The sequence below is a fragment of the Anabrus simplex genome, chromosome 10, assembly GCF_040414725.1.
Source record: "Anabrus simplex isolate iqAnaSimp1 chromosome 10, ASM4041472v1, whole genome shotgun sequence".
Lineage (NCBI taxonomy): Eukaryota > Metazoa > Arthropoda > Insecta > Orthoptera > Tettigoniidae > Anabrus > Anabrus simplex.
In genome coordinates, this window is record NC_090274.1 from 102207695 (window position 1) to 102227893 (window position 20199).

The 20199-nt window shown below is 36.4% G+C and overlaps 1 protein-coding gene across 1 annotated transcript in view; it reads left to right on the plus strand.

Moving 5' to 3' along the window:
- The first annotated feature begins 2948 nt into the window (after nucleotides 1-2948).
- Nucleotides 2949-20199, plus strand: part of LOC137502375 (gastrula zinc finger protein XlCGF57.1-like) — a 29854-nt gene continuing 12603 nt past the window's right edge. The window contains exon 1 of the mRNA XM_068229416.1: nucleotides 2949-2994. The gene's annotated coding sequence lies outside the window, so the exon portion shown is untranslated. The remainder of the gene's footprint in view (nucleotides 2995-20199) is intronic.

Genomic DNA, 20199 nt, shown 5'->3' on the forward strand with positions numbered 1-20199 from the left:
CTACTACTACTACTACTACTAACATGCTCCGTTGCATTTTTTTTGAACTGACCCCTATAGAAAAACTTGAATGTCTAAGCACTGAGGCAAAGAATGATAAATGTGTCATATCTTCCATACTGTGCATCTCAACCATGATGATAAGAAAAGGATGTGTTTCATGTAGACTCATTACACTGAGCCAGTCCACATGTGTCAGTGCTTGTGCATTACACAGGAATTATACCTTTATTGGACTCCATTGGATCCTCATATTCAATACAAGATATGAATTGCATTAGTGCAGTGTCTGTGTTTTCCCCCGTTGGCAGCATGGCCTTAAGTTATCAGTGAAGTTGGCCTGAAGTTAGTGTTGATTAGAAGGATGTAATGAAGCCCTGTAGGTGAATAATTCAGTACTGCCAGCATGGATATGAAGCTGATAGATATTATGTAACACTGCAAAAGATGCAAGTACTGCACATATTTAATTGATTTAGAGGTATATTTTACACACTATTAAAAGAAGATATAAGATGGTTCAACCTTTCAATACTATTAAAATAAGAAATGTAATTTTTACATTCCTACTTAATTATAATTGGTACCGGTTTCGACCGTTATTCCTGGTCATCATCAGCCGATCACAAGTAAGTGTAAAAGACAATGCACTGGCAAATAAAATGTGAAGTTTAAATAATTCCATCAGTTGCTGTTTGTGAAGCACTAAAACACTTTAGGGAGCACTGTGTGTTGGAATTTCAATGTTATGGAGAAGTCTAGGATGAAACATGTATTTTTAGTTGTAGTTCATGAAGCACAGTGCCGATCCGCACATGTCTTTGCTACTCTTCAAGAACTTGCTCCGTACTACATTTACGTAGACTCTATTCATTGTCTTCTATTCTTTTTTGTGATCGCCTGAAATTTCAACACTCAGTGCTCCCTAAAGTTTTTTAGTGCTTCACAAACAGCTACTGAATGAATTATGTAAACTTCACATTTTATTTGCCTGGGCATTGTCTTTTATACGTATTTGTGATTGGCTGATTATGACCAAGAATAATGGTCGAAACCGGTACTAGTTATAATTAAATAGGAATGTAAACATTACATTTCTTCTTTTAATAGTATTAAAGGGTTGAACCATCATATATCTTCTTTTAACTTAATAGTGTGTAAAATATACCACTAAATCAATTAAATATGTGCAGTATTTGCATTTTTGGAGTTTTACACAATATCAACTTTAATTTTAACAAGTTGCCTCTGTTGGGTTTTCGTTATGTTTTATTGGCAGTGAGCACAATATTTTCTTTGTTTGCGAATATGAGGAAAAATAAAATGCTTAGAACCATGCCATGTTTGGCAGTAATAGCCACTGGTCATTTGATACATGTACTTAACTTCGAAGTATGCACAGCCTAAATGACTCTGTTGGGTGGGATACAATTTGTCTCCTTTCATCCTCACAACCCATTGTTGAGTTAATTCCTTGGTTTTAAAAAGGAAGTCAGTAACATGATCAAATTGATAATAACTCAGTCTCACAGTACTTCCTCTGTTAAAGTATTAAAATAGGTTTATTAACTAGCAGGAATTGAATCCAGTAACACTTATTTATAACAAAATGTGTCCTTGGATTAGTTATACTGATTTGTGCAGGCATATGCTGAACATAGGGCTGGCATTCTTGAGACAACAATCTGACCTTTTGCTTCTCAATACATACGAAGTCCTGTCACAATGCACAATATATCAGGTGGCCATGCGGTTAGGGTCATACAGTTATGAGCTTGTATTCGGGAAATAGTGGGTTGAACCCACTGTTGGCTGCCCTGAAGATGGCTTTCTGTGATTTCTTGTTGTCATGCCAGGCATATTCTGGGGATATATCTTAATTAGGGCCACAGTCACTTCCTTTCCACTCCTAGCCCTTTCCTATCCCATCATCGCCAAAAGACCTCTCTGTGTTGGTGCAATGTAAAGCGTACTCGTACCTGCACAAGGAGCACTGATGTCAGGCATACAGGCCCTCTATGATATTGTAGATAACCTATAGGGTATGGTTTAAATTGTTTAGGGCTTATGACTTCCATGACTTCCATTTCTGGTGAGATACTATGTGCTCAATACCTGTTGTCTTCTGGATTGGCCCAGAACAAGTTTGTCACTTGTATTTTGGGTCTCAGTCTCATTCTTGGCTCTTATGATATGAAAGTGACTGAGATATGAGCAGTACGGGCAACACCATTCCTAATACAGCCAGATCCTATAGGAAAAGGTGTGAAATAGCAGGTCTGTGTGTACAGTACCGTGCTCATGAGAGACTGGTATGTAACAGCACTGTCTGGCTGGAGGAGGAACGCAATGGAAAGCTACCTTACTCTTCATTTCCTTAGTTTGCCTCCTCAGTGACACCTAGCTCTCTATGCCATTTGATGGTAGGGCTATTGAGGATCTTCCCTGTCTTCAAGCTGAACACTTCATATAGAAGAGGAAATAAGGAAGATACATTTTCCTGCTGAGCTGTATTTGTTGGTACAAGACATGAAAGATAACAGTGATAAATTGTGAAGTTCTTAATATTTCATTATTGGTTTCTTTATAATGAGCAGATTATTTGTAAGTATGTCTGTACATTTTCCTGATCATTCGGTGTTATTTTAGAAGATTTTATTTTATATAATTGTTCTACTCTTCAAAATTAAATATGAGCATTTAAACAGGACATTCCTCCACGCCTGAAGGTCTCTTAATTGTCATGCTTTTATGGATACTCAACATGGAGATTTTCTGATAAACGATAGTTCAAGATTTGAAACTTAAACTGTCTTATTTACTAGGAAATGATGAATTGTTAAGCCCACTCATATATAAATACATTTCCAGATGTGTCTGAAAAATTTGCCTAATATATTAACTTTTCCACAGGACAATTACAAAATTATATCAGAAGAGATGCGTTTGAAAGAAGAACCGAAATCCGAGTTGACAGTGCCAAGAGAAACACAGGTGAACACATTTGAAGTAATCTAATATTTTGATGTCATTTTTCTGATAATGGAAATTCTAACAAACTGCTGAATAGACTTAATTGGGCAACTCCTCGTTTTTAAGCAGACATTTTGAAGATCCTTGGAAAGATGTATAGTGAAATTTCCAATATTTGAAACGATTTTCGTAATTTCTTCAGGTAGCTCGATATTTTATGCTAGTTAATATATAGCAGCTATTATTGTTCAAAGTCCCTCCAATGCATGGCATATGATGGCTGGTTTCTTCACTGTTACTGGTACCTTATCCTAACTGGAATTTGGCTACAAGCATGGCTATCTTCCTTTTGTCATGTGCCAAAGAGCTCCAACCCATTCAAAATATTGATCCAAGATGTCCATCTTATTCTAAGTCCTCTTCTGCCTAAATTTTTTCCTCAAAATATTACTTGTAACAGTCCTCATAATGTGATACGTGTATTTCAGCCTCTTGAGTTAAATTGTCTTGATAAGCTGAGGTTGACAGCTCTTTGTGTGGGGTACCCAACTGGCGGCAACCCTGAAGATAGTTTTTATCATTTCCCATTGTCATGTCATTAATATGTTGGGGCTGTACCTTAATTCAGGCCACCACTGCTTCCTCTCTACTCCTAGCCCTTTCCTATCCTTTTGTTGGCATAAGACCTATCTCCATTGGTGCGACATGAAAATAGCCCACAGGAATTACACAATTTGCCATTATATATCCACATCTTGAATGTTTGGATTCTCTTTTCTGTGGATAATAAATTATATAGGGCTCTATGGTATTTAGTAGGGAAGAGAGGATACAGCATTTTGTTTTTGTCTTTTTGAGCTTGATTCTGTGATCGTATCAGGATAGGTGTTGCCACTTGCTAATGAAGATAGTCTCTGGTTTCTTCGGCATTTAATTGCAGCACAATGGTCCTATGTTACTCCCTAGATACACCATACTTTTTACCCTGTCTGCCTGTATGTTGTACACCAGGAGGGTTCCTAATGGTGTAGGTTTCTTTCTTATACTTTTGTTGTGTTGAGGACTGAGTCACAATCTTTGGGTACATCTTTTGCAAATTGTGGAGAACATTCATTTAAGTGCAGGACGGGAAGTGCGCTGTTGTGGAAGGTGACAAGGACTAGGTTTGAGCATACACAGGAGAGTATAAGTGAAGGATATTGTACAGTGCATGCCTTATGAAATGTACAATCTCATCATAAATTATAGTATTCCTGTTAAGCCTTTCAGAAATCCTTCCAATAATTACACATATAACAGCACATTACACATAACTCAGTATGTTAATCACTTGATAGAAGACAATGGATCATTCACTGTCACTATATCTAGGCATAGATAATGCCCCTCCCACTGTTTCATCATATTCTCTATTCATGCCTATTTTACTTCCGCTGGCAGTGTTGTTTTATTACCACTTTCTCTTGGGATTTCAGTATTGCTTCCATCACTGTCACTATAATCAAATAAATCTTCAGTTGAAATGACTGATGTTCAAATTAATTTACGTGCTCGCAAATTTTACTTCCAGTCCTCATTTGTAATAGAAGCAATTTGCTCACCATAAATTATAGTAATGCTTCCATTCTGAACATCACATTTTGTTCAGAAATGCCATTCTTGACACTTGACCAGATGAGCTTAGTGGGATTCAATACTGGGTGATATGAAGAAAGGTGTAATACAGTATGACCATGTTTGGCTTAAATACAGTCTATTTTATAAGTGCACTGGACTGGCTTGTTCATCTTGATTAATGAATATAACCGGGTTCTCAGCATGTCCTCTTGGAAACAAATTGCAGTCTCTGTTAACCAGGACACAATTTCTCACATGTTATTGTTTGAGAGTCATCAGCCCAAAGACTGACGTGATGCAGCACTTCATGTGCCCCTATCCTGTGGTGTCTTTTCCAACTGTAGATAACTACTACATCCTACATCTCCTGTGATCTGCTTGTCATATTCATATCTTGTTCTACCCCTACTGTTCTTACTGACTACAATTCTCTCAAGAACCTACTGAACAAGTCCTGGGTGTCTTAAGATATGTCCTATCATTCTATCTCTTCTTGTCAAATTTACTGATATTGATCTCTCACCAATTTAATTCTGTACCTTTCATTCATGATTCGATCTACACAGCTCACCTACAGCATTCATCTTTAACACAATTTAAGGAGCTTCTACTCTGTCTTTTTCCTCAGCTAGTTATTGTCCATGTTTTTCTTCCACACAACACCATGCTCCAGACAAATGTGTTCAAAAACATCTGTTTATCACTGTTTGAAAGGTGCAAATTTGTTTTCTGAAGAATGGCCCTCCTTGCTTGTGCTAGACTGTAATCTACATTTTACGTCCTCATTACTTTTGCTGTCGTTAGTTTATTTATTACCCAAGTAACAATATTCATCTGCTACCTTTAGAAGTTCATATCCTAATCTCATTTTTCCTCCGTCAGATGACTTTTTTTCTACTGCACTCCATTACTTTTTTGGGGGGGTTCTATTTATTTTGGACTTGTACTCTTTCCCCAGACTCTGCCTGTACCATTCAACAATTTCTCCAGATCTTCTGAAAACTGAGATAAAAAACAATATCATGAGCAAACTTGAGAGCTTTGATTTCCTCTCCTTTGATTGCGATACCCTGTCCAAATTCCCCTTTGATTTTCTTTACTGCTTTTTTCTTCTATATAAACATTGTGAAGAAGGGGGAATCTCCAGTCCTGCCTGACTCTGTTAAGGAATACTGCTGCTTTCTCAATGTCCTCGATTCTTATCACAGCAGACTGATGTTTTGCATATTGTAAATTGTTCTTCTTTCTCGGTATCTGACAATGAATGCCTTTTGTTTTTCTACGGATAATGTGTATGTGTGCTGGTCCCTCTTAATTCAATCCTCTAAGATCAGACATAAAGTCAGGATTGCTTCATGTGTTCCTACATTTCTTCTGCAGCCAAATTGATGTCCTCCAACTCAATTGTCTTTCCATACTAACTAATGGCACGATAGTTTTCACACTTGTCAGCAGCGGCTTTCACAAGCATAGATATAACATCATTTTGCCAAAAATCATATGGCAATTCTCCTTTTCCATGTATCTTGCACAATAAAGCGAATAACCTCACCGTGCTGGTTTCTCTTACGGCAGTCAGTAATTCTGAGGGTATGTCATCAATTCCTGGTGCCTTGTATATACTTAGTTCTTTCAAAACTTCTCAAATTCTGACTTCAAAATTGGGACTCCCATTTCATCAGCATCAGCAGCCTGTTATTTTCCCAGAATGCTATCATCTACTTCTTTACCTTGATAATGGTGTTGGATATGTTCCTGTCATATCTGTGCTTTATGTTTTTTTTGCTAGATTTTTTCCATCTGAGCTCTTGTTGAGGGGCAATTGCTTGGATAAAGTGGGAAAGATGCACATATGAAATGAGCCCGATTGTTGGACTGTAGTTTCATAGGATTATCAGCAAGCTGTTGACTATGTTCCTCCATATCCAATTCATCAGCACTGTTGTGTCAGCCATCACTACTCTTTCTTACCTAGTTTTCCTTTCTCGAAAGGCTTCATTGATTTGTCTGCCTGCATTTTCTACCTTTCCTCAGACCATAAAGCCTTGAACATCCTTGCACTTCTGTTTCAGCCATTCTTCCAGATATGGTTTTCTGTGGTTTCCCACTTTCAAAGCAGCAAAGTTCTGAAACTATACTTTAAGTAACCCATTGGAACCTGACTACTAGTCTAACTTGCAGGGACAGAAAACTATTTAGTTTAGAAAATTGTGTTTTAATTTTGTATATTGATGCTTGGTCAAAAACTGGCATTTTTTCAAAGCTATATACTTCACAAGTCAATGCCTAACTGTTCATTAACTGTTTCTCAGTCTTCAGTAGTGAATCATTGTGTGATAATTTTTGAAGCAGCTCTCCAGATGGAGTAATACCACAATTTTCACATAGCCACCTCTCTTTGGACCTTATTTTATGACCCTTGCAAACATTGCAGGGCCTAGAAGGAAGTTTCTTCCTTTCTGTTGGAGTAACAGGCACTGGAAAATGCCCCATACATTTGTTTGAAGTCTTAGGTGGCTGTGTTGACTGGGTGTTCTTCTTTTGTTGTCCCAGGCAGGAGAGCAACACTGCAACAATTGCTTGGCAAATGCTCTGAGAAATTCTGTATAATGCCACCACCTGCCAGTAACTTTCATGAACACAATGTATGAATTGAAGATAGCCATATCCAATAGATACAGCATAGTCCATCGTGTTACAGGGAAATATGCAAGGGCTTGGTCTTGACGATATACTGTATTCATTTTCTGGTTGTTATCTTCCAGTACCCTTGGGGTTTTTCACTACTTCCTCTCCTCAACCTCATTTTCTTTGAATTTTCACATCAAAGTCCAAGTCCTTATCAACAGTTGAAAGTAAATGCACATCCTTTCTCTCTTTCCATTATATGGCGAGAATATTATTAGCATGGATTATTTCCACCATGTTGGTTAATCCTGTCCATATTGACTTATAAAACACGTTCCCGCCTTGTCAGTTCTTTACATATTTTATTTAACTTAATTACCGTACATGTTTCTAGAGCTAACTACTCTCTTCTTCAGCGGTGCCAAAACATCAATAACATTTGGACTTTGTGCATTATTACAAATATACGTATCAACAGGACAATTATATATAATTCTTTGAAATTGTTGAAAATTTCTTTGTGTTTTAACATTACTTACTTAATATGTTATTTATTACAGACTTCAATATAGAAATTTTCAAATCATAATTGAATAAAATCTATTAAATTAGTCACTACATGCTGAAATTTTAAATCAGCTCTGCTATTGGAACTCAAATCCTTATTTAAATCTGAAAAAGAATAAAATGTTTCTTTGTGTTTGCTTTGTCATTTAATAAAACACTTGAGATAGAATAATTTTTGATTCATAAATAAATAAATAAATAACACCTATTAAGTTAGTCACAAGTTGAACTTAAAATATTTTCTGCTCTCTTCTTGAGAGGAAAGGAGAAATTTTCAAGAAGAATGCAGGAAATATTAGCCCAAAAACAGCTCGTACTAGACAGAAATCTCAACACAAAAAGCAAAATAGAAAATCATAACAATTTAAACAACTTGATTGAGAAATTTCACCCTCCAATTATAAATTTGTCAAAAACAGAATTAACACAGCAGGAAAACAAGATACTGGAAAAAGGTCCGAAGCACAATTCGTCGAACATGAATATAATCAATGCCACTACCATAATGATTGTTGAGTCAGAAGTAGCTGTTAATGAAATGCCCCCGGAAATACAAGATGAGGTCAGATTCGATAATAGGAGAAAACTGATCAAAATCCATGTATCGAAGAGAAAAGCATTATCTACAAGTAACAATAGAAACCAAGAATATTTTGTAGAATGGGAACAGGTAATAAACCTCAAAAAAGAAATTAGAGAAAAGAACCTCATTATCACTAGGGCAGATAAAGGGAACACGACAGTAATAATGGAAAAAACAGATTACACCAAAAAATGAGGAATTTTTCAAGAAAAGCTCTTTTACAGTGACTAAAAACGATTACAAGTAACAATTCTCATTTTGGTTCCGTATTGAAGATGACATATATAAAAAATATTATTACAATATTTACAGATCCACTGATTTTATTATCTTGAACTCATGCTATGGGAATGGAGTAAATATCCCCCTTGGATGATAGTGCTTTTACATTTAAAGTTAAAAACTTCATGATTGTTCCGTATTGAATAGAGAAATAAGAAGATGTACAATACTCCGGAGTATTGAAAGGTGGATCCTTCCCTATAATATTGTACATCTTCTTAGTGCTTTTACACTCAAGGCCGTCACAGTCCTAATGATGTATAAGAAGAGAATCCGTTTCGGTTTTAAACGCTCAAATATTCATGATTAACCATGTTATAATCTTCAAAAACTGTTAATTCACGGTATTTTTTAACATACATTCTGTGCAATATCCCAATTTTACATGTTATAGTACAACATTTTATGAGATCGTTGTCCAACATTTTATTCTATAGTTTATAAGATTAGAAATATCCCGTATCCATTAATTTTTAAGATTGTTATAGGCTGATGATGCCCATAAAAAAGGGTGAAACATATACCTGTGAATTGTGTATTATTATTTACATATTTTAACCACATAAAATAATGGATTTCATTGCATTGTATTGAACAGGTGGATCTACAAATATTATAATGATATTTGTGATATACGTCATCTTCAATACGGAATCAAAATGAGAATAGTTACTTGTAACTTAGTAGCCAACCAGGCAAAACTCAAATTGAATAGGTTTATCAATCTCAAAATTAAAATATGCAAGTTGTCTAAAGATATAACATTTTTGAAGCAATGTTTAGAACTAAAATTGATCCCAAAATTTATGAAACCTACACAAAGAAGAAACTTAACCATTCCAAGTATGAATAAATCCAAAAGAAAGTAAATGAAATATGGTTAAGGAATGAAGTTAGGTCACTACATAAAAACAGTTCGCAGTTGAACTTAAAACCATATTAACAATTAATTTAACAGTGACCCACGCATTGCCCCCATTAGAATGGAACTCTTTCCAACTGCACGTAGACTACAAAATGATGGTTTTACTGGACAAGAAACGGACTACATTAGATAAGAAATTAACACATTTAAAAGAATCCCAAACACAGTTCATTGTACAGAATGCAGATAAACAAATGCAAGTATTCCACGTGTCAATTCACCTGCTATTGTTAATTTAACGAGTGTGCAGTTTTCTGAAATAGAAGTGGAACTCCTAAATAAGGGTCCAAAGTATAACTGGCCTAGTGAATAAAAAAGAATTTGGATATAATTACCACAGTAGCTGAGGTAGAGGCTAACATTTCTAAAGTCCCCTTTGAAGTCCAAAATGACACTATTTTTGACATAAAATGAAATTACGAACCCTAGCTAAAGGACTTAACGCTAAATGTGATTCTAATCAAAAACAGTAATACGTATTTTGAGAACAAAAAAGAAGATAGTTACATCTTAGTCACAAAAGCTGATGAAGTAGGGTCTATAGTATTATTGGATAAGGACAGTTACATAAATAAAACAGAATAATTTTTTAAGGATAAGATTTGTACAATTGCTAGCAAAGATCCTATTGTAAGAATACAGCGCAATTTAAAATCTATAATGAACTCCACATTCCTTCTTAATGAACAGGAACAACAGAGACTTATCAACATGAACCCCAGCATTTCAGTAGCCAGAGCCCTACCTAAAATCCATAAGAACAACATTCCCGTACGTCCGATTATTAATTGCCGTAATAGCCCTGCCTATAAAGTTTCCAACTATATCCACGGTTTTCTAAAACAACATTATTAGTTTAATAATAAACTTCCTTTAAAGAATTCAATCAAATTTGGCGATATTTTAGTAGATTTGTCTTACAACCTAACCACATAATGTGTTCCTATGATGTCATAAACATGTATCCAAATATACCTACTAAAGAAACAGTCAAAATTATCTATGGCAATATTTGAAAACATAGCAGCCTGAGTAAGGTGGAAATTGATGAATTTATGAAGATATTGAAATTTGTTTTGAATAACAACTTTTCTCCTTTAACGGAAAGAGTTATCAACAAACTGGCTTAGCCATGGGTGACCTTTTGTCCGGCATCTTGCCAGACATTTCATGGATTCAACGTAGCATACGGACATCAAAGCGCATATAAAAGCTATATGTTTATGGCTAAGATTCATGGATGACACCTTTGTGGTTATTGACAAAAATGTTACTAACAGTGACGAAGTTTTAGGTAAATTAAATAAAATTGACCCTAATGTAAAATTCACTTAGGAAGACGAAGTTAAACAGTCCTTAAATTTTCTAGATATAACGATCACGCGCGTCAATAATACTTTTGATTTTCAAATATACGGGAAAGCCACACAATCTCCTATAGCCATAGATAATTCCTTTTTACATCCCAATACTCATAAATAGGCGTCATTCTATAATTTAATACACAGAGCTTTGAAAATCCCACTCTCCCCTCACAGCTTAAAAATTGAATTAAACTATATAAGGAACTTGGCTAAACTTAATGGGTTCAAAGTTGAAATGATTAACCGGTTAATTGATAAAGTTAAATATAAACTATCCACGAATCTCATTCCGAATAAACCTAAAAAACTAGTTATGCCACGTTTACATACAACAACCTAGCCGTCCACCAGATCGCAAACACATTCAAGAAATGCGGCATTTATATTGCCTTCAGAACAGTAAATACAAATCAAAGTATATTTTTTAATCATAATAAAGTCAATTATAAAAACAGCCGTTTTTTGAGATCTGGTATTTACGGACTGACTTGCGTTCAGTGTGGATTTAGTTACGTTTGTCAGACTGGGCGCAGCTTCTATACGAGATATATGGAGCATTACAATGCCTTCAAACATAACAAATATACAGCGATGAGCTCACATACATGTGAAACAGGACACCAGTTTACATCAATTGATAAGGATCTCACTATTCTAAGATGTATAGGCAAAGGAAAACTTATGAATGAATTAGAAAGTCTTTACATCTTTTTAGACCAAGCCTATAACAAAGATGCCACAGAGGCAAAATATCCTTTATATGAGCTAACATTAAAGTTATTAGGTATTGTGAAGTCGAAACATAATACAATCCCGCAGACTTTTAGAACTTTTTGTTCTAAAGTTCCCACCACCTCGCCAAATGTTACGCCCGCCCATTCTGCTCCTAACAGCCCTCAAACAACAACACCTGCACGCAAGGATCCGCTCCCCTTCCCCCTCCCCCCCGTGTCCTTCACCGCCTCAGCCGCACCGGTATAATACTAGCAGTAGAAAGGTTGCCGGAACAGCCCGACGTACTTAACACGCACTGTACGAGTAAACACCGCCTTAGTCTCATGCACAATACTATTTAACTAACTCTCTTTAACATTTTGTTTCAGGTAAAACTCGATCATTTCTTCGAACAAATGTTTCAACAGGGTTAATAACACCCACTTGACCGTCTTTTGGATCCAATTGATTACCGTACTAACATAACTAAATACTGACATAAGCTAGCTTTGACACAACATTTTAGCTTTAGCAACGTCTCCACATGAAGTCCCATCTTCTTTTCTACGACTTTCTGATAAATCAACTGTACATATTTTAACACATTTGATATGTGATCACTTCTATTTTAAATAACTGACATTGATTTTACTATATTGAACTCATGCTATGGGAATGGAGTAACCATCCCCCTTGGATGATAGTGCTTATACACTCAAGGCCATCACAGTCCTAATGGTGTATAAAAAGAGGATCCATTTTGGTTTTAAACACTCAAATATTAATGATTAACCACGTTATAATCTTCAAAAACTGTTAATTCACAGTATTTTTAACGTACTTTCCGTGCAATATCCCTATTTTAGATGTTATAGTACAACATTTTATGAGATCATTGTCCAACATTTTACTCTATAATTTATAAGATTAGAAAGATCCCATATCCATTAATTTTTAAGATTGATATAGGCTGATGATGCCCGTAAAAAACGGTGAAACATGTACCTAAAGCCTGTATGTATTATGTATATATTTTAACCACATAAAATAGTGGATTGTATTGCATTGTACTGAAGAGGTGGATCTATAAATATTAATATAATATTTGTGACTAAAAAGATCCGACCCAACAGATACAACGTCTCCTAAAATCAGTCTCAAAATACCTCGTTTTTATTTACAGAACAAGAGAAGATAAAACTAATAAGTATGAACCCCGGATTGCCAGTAGCGAAAGCTTTACCTAAGATCCATAACTCTGGCGTCCCCATACGCCCCATCATCAATTATAGGCCAAGTCCATTGTATAAATTAACACAATTTATCCAGAAATTTCTAATAAAGAATTATCCTTTTCTGTCGAATAATTCTATGAAAAATACCATTAAATTAAAAAACAAGAGAGCTTTGAAGTACAGCCTGTCCACTCGTTGCATTCTGTCGATACAACAAATATGTATCCGAGTGTCAGTGCAAAGAAACTTTTTCCTATTATCCAAAATAATTTAAATAAACATAGTAACCTCAGTAAATTCGAGATTCTAGATTTCATGGAAATTTTGAAACTAGTGGTTAATAATAATTTTTTTCCTTTTTAATAATTGCATATATCTGCAGGATGGTTGGCTATGGGGTCGCCAGCCTCAGGGATATTAGCAGAAATATACATTGACTATTTAGAGCATACGGCAATTAATAACAATAGTGACTTTGCGAACATAAAATTTTGGGCCAGATTTGTAGATGACACTTTCGTTATCCTTCACAAAAGAATTACTTATGCAGGCTCCACTATAAACAATTTAAACAATATTGATCCATAGATAAAGTTCACTCAGGAATCTGAGTAAAATGGAAGCATACATTTTCTAGATCTCGCGTTAAACAGACTTCCTACTTCGATAGAATACAATATTTACAGGAAACCAACACAGGCCACTACTACCATAAAGAAATATTCATTCCATCCCAAAGTCGAAAATGAGCTACCTACAGCAGTATGCTAGACCGGGCATTCAGTATACCGCTAAATAGAGAAAATTGGAATAAAATATTAATTCGATCTATAGCTAAATATAACTGGCATACCAGTCGTACCGGCATTTACTCGTACAAGTAAACGAAGAGCAAGAGATAGCAAATATTCCTTACTTACGAAGGAAAACAGAGAATACTCACCAAATAGTTCAGTAACAGGCCATAAACTAGAGGTAACTCACTCCGAAGCAAAAGATTTGCACGGCAGGAAATATTATAAACCATGAAAGAAAAATTTGCGAGTTTTTCAAAAAACTAAATAATTCAATTTTTGCTATAAGAGAAAGTTACATATGATAGGAAAATAAAACTCCCTTGAAACTACAGGTGCACCTTCACAAAGGCAAACAGTTTAACTAATTAAAATGGTAAATTGATCAATAAAGTAAATACTGAATTGGGATAACAAGTTAATATGATAATTAGATTATTAATATGATAATTAGATTAAATTACATAAACGCTGAATTGAATAATGAATTAATATGATAATTTGAAGAATTAAATAAACTCTGAATTGAGATGACGAATTAATATTTTAAATGGGTTTATTAAATAATTCTGAATTGAGTAGAAATGTATACCTAGTGTCAAGGGGCGCTTTTCAATTTAATTTATAGATAGACTTAAATCGAGATTAAATTACAAGATAATTGGTTGTCAGAAAATGTCCATGGACTAAACTTTACTGCGTGCCTGGGAGGCTCAATCTTAATCTTTCAAAAGGAATTATTTTGTACATTAGGTGAAACACTGCTAAGGTGAGGCTGCTAGATCATTCTATGAACCGGGTCGCAATAGGCACAACAGGAAAATTAATTAACATTCACAGAAAGCATATCCAAAACCGAAGGCGCTCTCAAAGATAGATAGACATTCAACAGGTCACGAAACGACCCCAAAAATTCACCGTGCTTCGAAATGGAAAAACAAGAATGGTATCGTGCCCACCAAAAATTAGAAATCAGTCATTGGTTATCACAGTAAGCAGCTCTATACAACAAAAGAAAAAAGCACACATAAAATGAAATCAGAATGAAGAGCAATCCAGCTCAAACCACCAGGAAGAACTCGCACATTCAATTCATAAATCAACTAAGGCGGAGAATTAAGAGCGAACAGCTCCCAACTTAATGGTACGCTCCTCACAAAACTAATTAATTCAGCAATATAATCAATCCTTATCAATAATCCAAAACAGTAGTTCCCATGGAGACGACAACAACAGTAAGCGGTACTGAAGTGTAAAAGAAAGACAGAAAAGATAAAATTTAAAGAAAGAAATAGATCCCGATCCACGGAGATAATCTCGCGATCTCAATCCTTTTAATGAATGACTTCACATTATTAAATTATTTCACTCCTAACTTCAACTAAATCCGAAACAGGAACATTATTTAGTGCCAAGAACATCTCGTCGGAAAGGTTTTCTTCTACTCATAGTAGGTTAAAACAGAGCAGACAGTAGGCCGAAAATCAAACATGTTACAGAATTTTTAAATTTTGTCAGAACAGAAGAACCACCAATTCGGTATTTCTCCGACAGCATGCGACTGCAATTTTAAATGAACTTCCAAGACGAGGTCATCGAGCTCCAGGAGAAAAAAAAAAATATTCTTGAAATAGACTTACATTTTAGTCCATGAGTGGAAACTAACGCATGGCGTCATTTGGGATGCAGGTTACTTAGAAATTCATAGAGATAGAATTAAGTAGAATAAGTAGCGGATGTCCACTCCAGGAAAGAAAATAAGATGAAAACAACACTTCAGGGCGTTAGCCCTGATCCTTTACATGCTATCCAGGCATGCTGAGGTAGGTAGACGCTCTAACCAAGAGCCACCACATTAAGCTCCTGACCCTCATGGCGCTCGACAATCAACTGACTGCACGCTACCCGGCGATGTACAGTAAAAGAAGTTAGGACAGCGAGCGGGCCAATTAAGACTCGCTCTCCGGCTGGTCCGACATCAGACCGGTAGACAAGAGTCATGAGATCAGGAAACATCGTATATGAACGATGGAATATAGCCCCGCGGGTGGAGAAGATGCAGTTACATTTAGCGAGAAGGAATAAAATTCCAGGCCAGAGTTGTGCTGTTAAGAGGCTTAGAAACGTGTCCCCACGGGTATTATAATGCATTTATTAATACATCATTGTATAATTTTAATGAACACAACAAGACTTTCGAGACTACGAGTGTAATGAGATTTACTAATGCATATTTCTACAAGTTCTTTACATGAACAAGATGTTATCAACTAAAATTACGTTTTCACTTTGACAACATTCGAATAACAAATGCCTTAAAGAACGGGCAAATTATCGCCAAAGATTCAAATGCAACCGTAAATATGACGCGAAGGTTTGTGTATTTGTACATAAACAGAATAGCAGAAAAAGTGTATCAAGTGATTGGTGTGAGTTTTTTTTACAATTTTATTCAGCACACGGTGTAAATAAGCGATTCAAAAGACTTATACGTCGATAACTTGTCAAAACGTTTTCATCATTTATCCTTAAAAGACTATATATTTATTTATGTATAATGACGTCAGTTTTAATTATCATGTCCTTTCTCAATTGTGTGATTAAAGTATTTTATGGCTGATGATGACATTTAAATACTGAAACCGGCACCATTATTCAGTAAATCTCTGTGATATGCACATACCTACCTTACGTGTTGGCTCTGTATAGGAAAGGAGTGTTCTCAGCCTTGACTGGTGGTGTAAACCCAGCCAGTGCCTGCGCCCCATATTCCCTCAGTCGTGTTTGCCGTGTTATAGTGCGCGGAGTGTAGCCTCATGGTGATCTTGACAACATAAAGTCACAACGACGCCATTTGGACCCCGTCTTGCAGGGTAGAATACTCGGCCGCCTGGAAGCAGGCCAGACACGGACCGAAGTCGCCGTATCCTTGAATGTGCCATAAAGTTTCATTTCCAGGTTTTGAAGACGATTTCGAGACACAGGAAATGTTAGTCATAGGCCGGTACCAGGTCTATCAAGGGTAACCACCCCACAGAAAGACCGATATCTGACATTAGTCGCCTTATTTAATGTAAAAAATTTCATTTTTGGTCCATATAGAATCAAGATTTTCATTAGGAAATATGGGTAAGTTGTTCCACCTATACAATACTACAAAGTTGTGAAGTTATTAATACGTCAGATATTTATTTATTTTATTTTATTTTATTTTATTTTATTTTATTTTATTTTATTTTATAGTTGCCATCATCAGCCTAAGAAAATTGTTACAAGGCATTCTGAAAACTACACTAATATAATTAAAAATTTATGTATTTAGAACTTGTTCTTCAAATAAGTTTTTGTATTGGGTGTATACCATAAAATTTGTATATTTAAAATACAAAGACTAGAATAATTCTTATGAGATACAATATATAAATACATACATACATACATACATATATACATACATTATCATTATAGACTGTTATGCCTTTTAGCGTTCAGTCGCAAGCCTTTGTGAATTTACTAAACGTCGCCACAATCCTCGATTTGCAACTAGTGTTGTGGCCTCATTTAGTTATATACCTCTTATCTTTTAATCGTTAGAAACCGAGTCTAACCATCGTCGTCTTGGTCTACCTCTACTTCTCTTACCATCCATAGCAGAGTCCATTATTCTCGTTGGTGACCTATCCTCCTCCATCCGCCCCACATGACCCCACCACCGAAGCCGGTTTATGCGTACAGCTTCATCCATCGAGTTCATTCCTAAATTAGCCTTTATTTCCTCATTCCGAGTACCCTCCTGCCATTGTTCTCACCTGTTTTTACCAGCAACCTTTCCTTTTACTTTCATGTCTGTTACTTCTAACTTATGAATAAGATATCCTGAGTCCACCCAGCTTTCGCCCCCGTAAAGCAAAGTTGGTCTGAAAACAGACCGATGTAAAGATAGTTTCGTCTGAGAGCTCACTTCCTTCTTACAGAATACTGTTGATCGTAGCTGCGAGCTCACTGCATTAGCTTTATGACACCTTGATTCAATCTCACTTACTATATTACCATCCTGGGAAAACACACAACCTAAATACTTGAAATTATCGACCTGTTCTAGCTTTGTATCACCAATCTGACATTCGATTCTGTTGAATTTGTTACCTACTGACATCAATTTAGTCTTCGATAGGCTAATTTTCATACAATACTCATTGCACCTATTTTCTAGTTCCCAGATATTAGACTAGGCTTTCGGCACAATCTGCCATTAGGACCAAATCGTCAGCATAGGCCAGACTGCTTACTATATTTCCACCTTATTGAATCCCTCCCTGCCATTTTATACATTTCAGCAGATGATCCATGTAAACTACGAACAGCAACGGTGAAAGATTACAGCCTTGCCTAACCCCTGTAAGTTCCCTGAACCAGGAACTCATTCTACCATCAAGTCTCACTGAAGCCCAATTGTCAACATAAATGCCTTCGATTGCTTTTAATAATCTGCCTTGAATTCCATAGTCCCCCAGTATGGCGAACATCTTTTCCCTCGGTACCCTGTCATAAGCTTTCTCTAGATCTACAAAACATAAACATAACTGCCTATTCATCTCGTAGCATTTTTCAATTACCTGGCGCATACTGAAAATCTGATCCTGACAGCTTCTCTGTGGTCTGAAACCACACTGGTTTTCATCCAGCTTCCTCTCAACGACTGATCACACCCTCCCTTCCAAGATGCCAGTGAATACTTTGCCTGGTATACTAATCAATGAGATACCTCGATAGTTGTTGCAGTCCTTCCTGTTCCCTTGCTTATAGATAGGTACAATTACTGATTTTGTCGAATCTGAAGGTACCTTACCAACACTCCAAACTAATTTTACTATTCTATGAAGCCATTTCATCCCTGTCTTCCCACTATATTTCACCATTTCAGGTCTAATTTCATCTATTCCTGCTGCCTTATGACAATGGAGTTTATTTACCATCCTTTCCACTTCCTCAAGCATAATTTCATCAACATCATTTTCCTCCTCCCCATTTGTTTGGCTGTTCACAACACCACCAGGATTATTTCCTTTTACATTGAGAAGATGTTCAAAATATTCCCTCCACCTCTCCAGTGATTCCCTGGGATCTATTATGAGTTCACCTGAATTACTCAAAACACTGTTAATATCCTTTTTCCCTCCCATCCTAAGATTCTTTATTACTGTCCAGAAAGGTTTCCCTGCTGCTTGACCTAGCCTTTCCAAGTTGTTACCAAAATCTTCCCAGGACTTCTTTTTGGATTCAACAACTATTTGTTTCGCTCTGTTTCTTGCATCTACGTACAACTCCCTGTCTGCTTCGGCCCTTGTTTGGAGCCATTTTTGATAAGCCTTCTTTTTACGTTTACAAGCTGCTCTCACTTCATCATTCCACCAAGATATTCGCCTTTTCCCATCTTTACACATAGTTGTTCCTAGGCATTCCCTTGCTGTTTCTACTACAGCATCCCTGTATGCCATCCATTCACTTTCTATATCCTGAACCTGCTTATTGTCTACTGTTCGAAACTTCTCACTAATCATATCCATGTACTTCCGTCTAATTTCCTCGTCCTGGAGATTTTCTACCCTTATTCGTTTGCAGACAGATTTCACTTTCTCTACCCTAGGCCTAGATATACTTAGTTCACTACAGATCAGACAGTGGTCTGTATCATCGAAAAATCCGCGGAAAACTCGTACATTCCTAACAGATTTCCTGAATTCGAAGTTTTTTAAGATATAGTCTATTATGGATCTGGTACCCCTAGCCTCCCATGTGTAGCGGTGAATAGCCTTTTGCTTGAAGAATGTATTCGTAACAGCTAAACCCATACTAGCACAGAAGTCCAGCAAACGCTTCCCATTCCCATGAGCTTCCATATCTTCCCCACATTTACCAATCACCCTTTCGTATCCTTCAGTTCTATTCCCAACTCTCGCACTGAAATCGCCCATTAGCACTATTCTATCCTTGCTGTTGACCCTGACCACAATGCCACTCAATGCTTCATAAAACTTGTCAACTTCATCCTCATTCGCACCCTCACATGGTGAATACACGGACACAATTCTAGTCCTAATTCCTCCAACTGACAAATCTACCCATATCATTCGTTCACTTACGTGCCTAACAGAAACTATGTTCCGTGCAATGGTATTCCTGATAAAGAGCCCTATCCCAGACTCTGCCCTTTCGTTTCTAACACCCGTCAAGTACACTTTATAATCTCCTATATCTTCCTCGTTATCTCCCCTTACCCGAATATCACTTACTCCTAGCACATCCAGATGCATCCTGTTTGCTGACTCAGCCAGTTCTACTTTCTTTCTTCCATAAGCCCCATTAATATTGATGGCTCCCCATCGAATTCCATTTCGTTCGCCAAGTTGTTTCCAAGGAGTCCCTCGCCTGTCAACTGGGAGTGGGACTCCATTACTCCCATAGGTCCGAGGCTTGCTTAAAATGTTCTGAGCTCGGCAGATTCATGAAGCAGGAT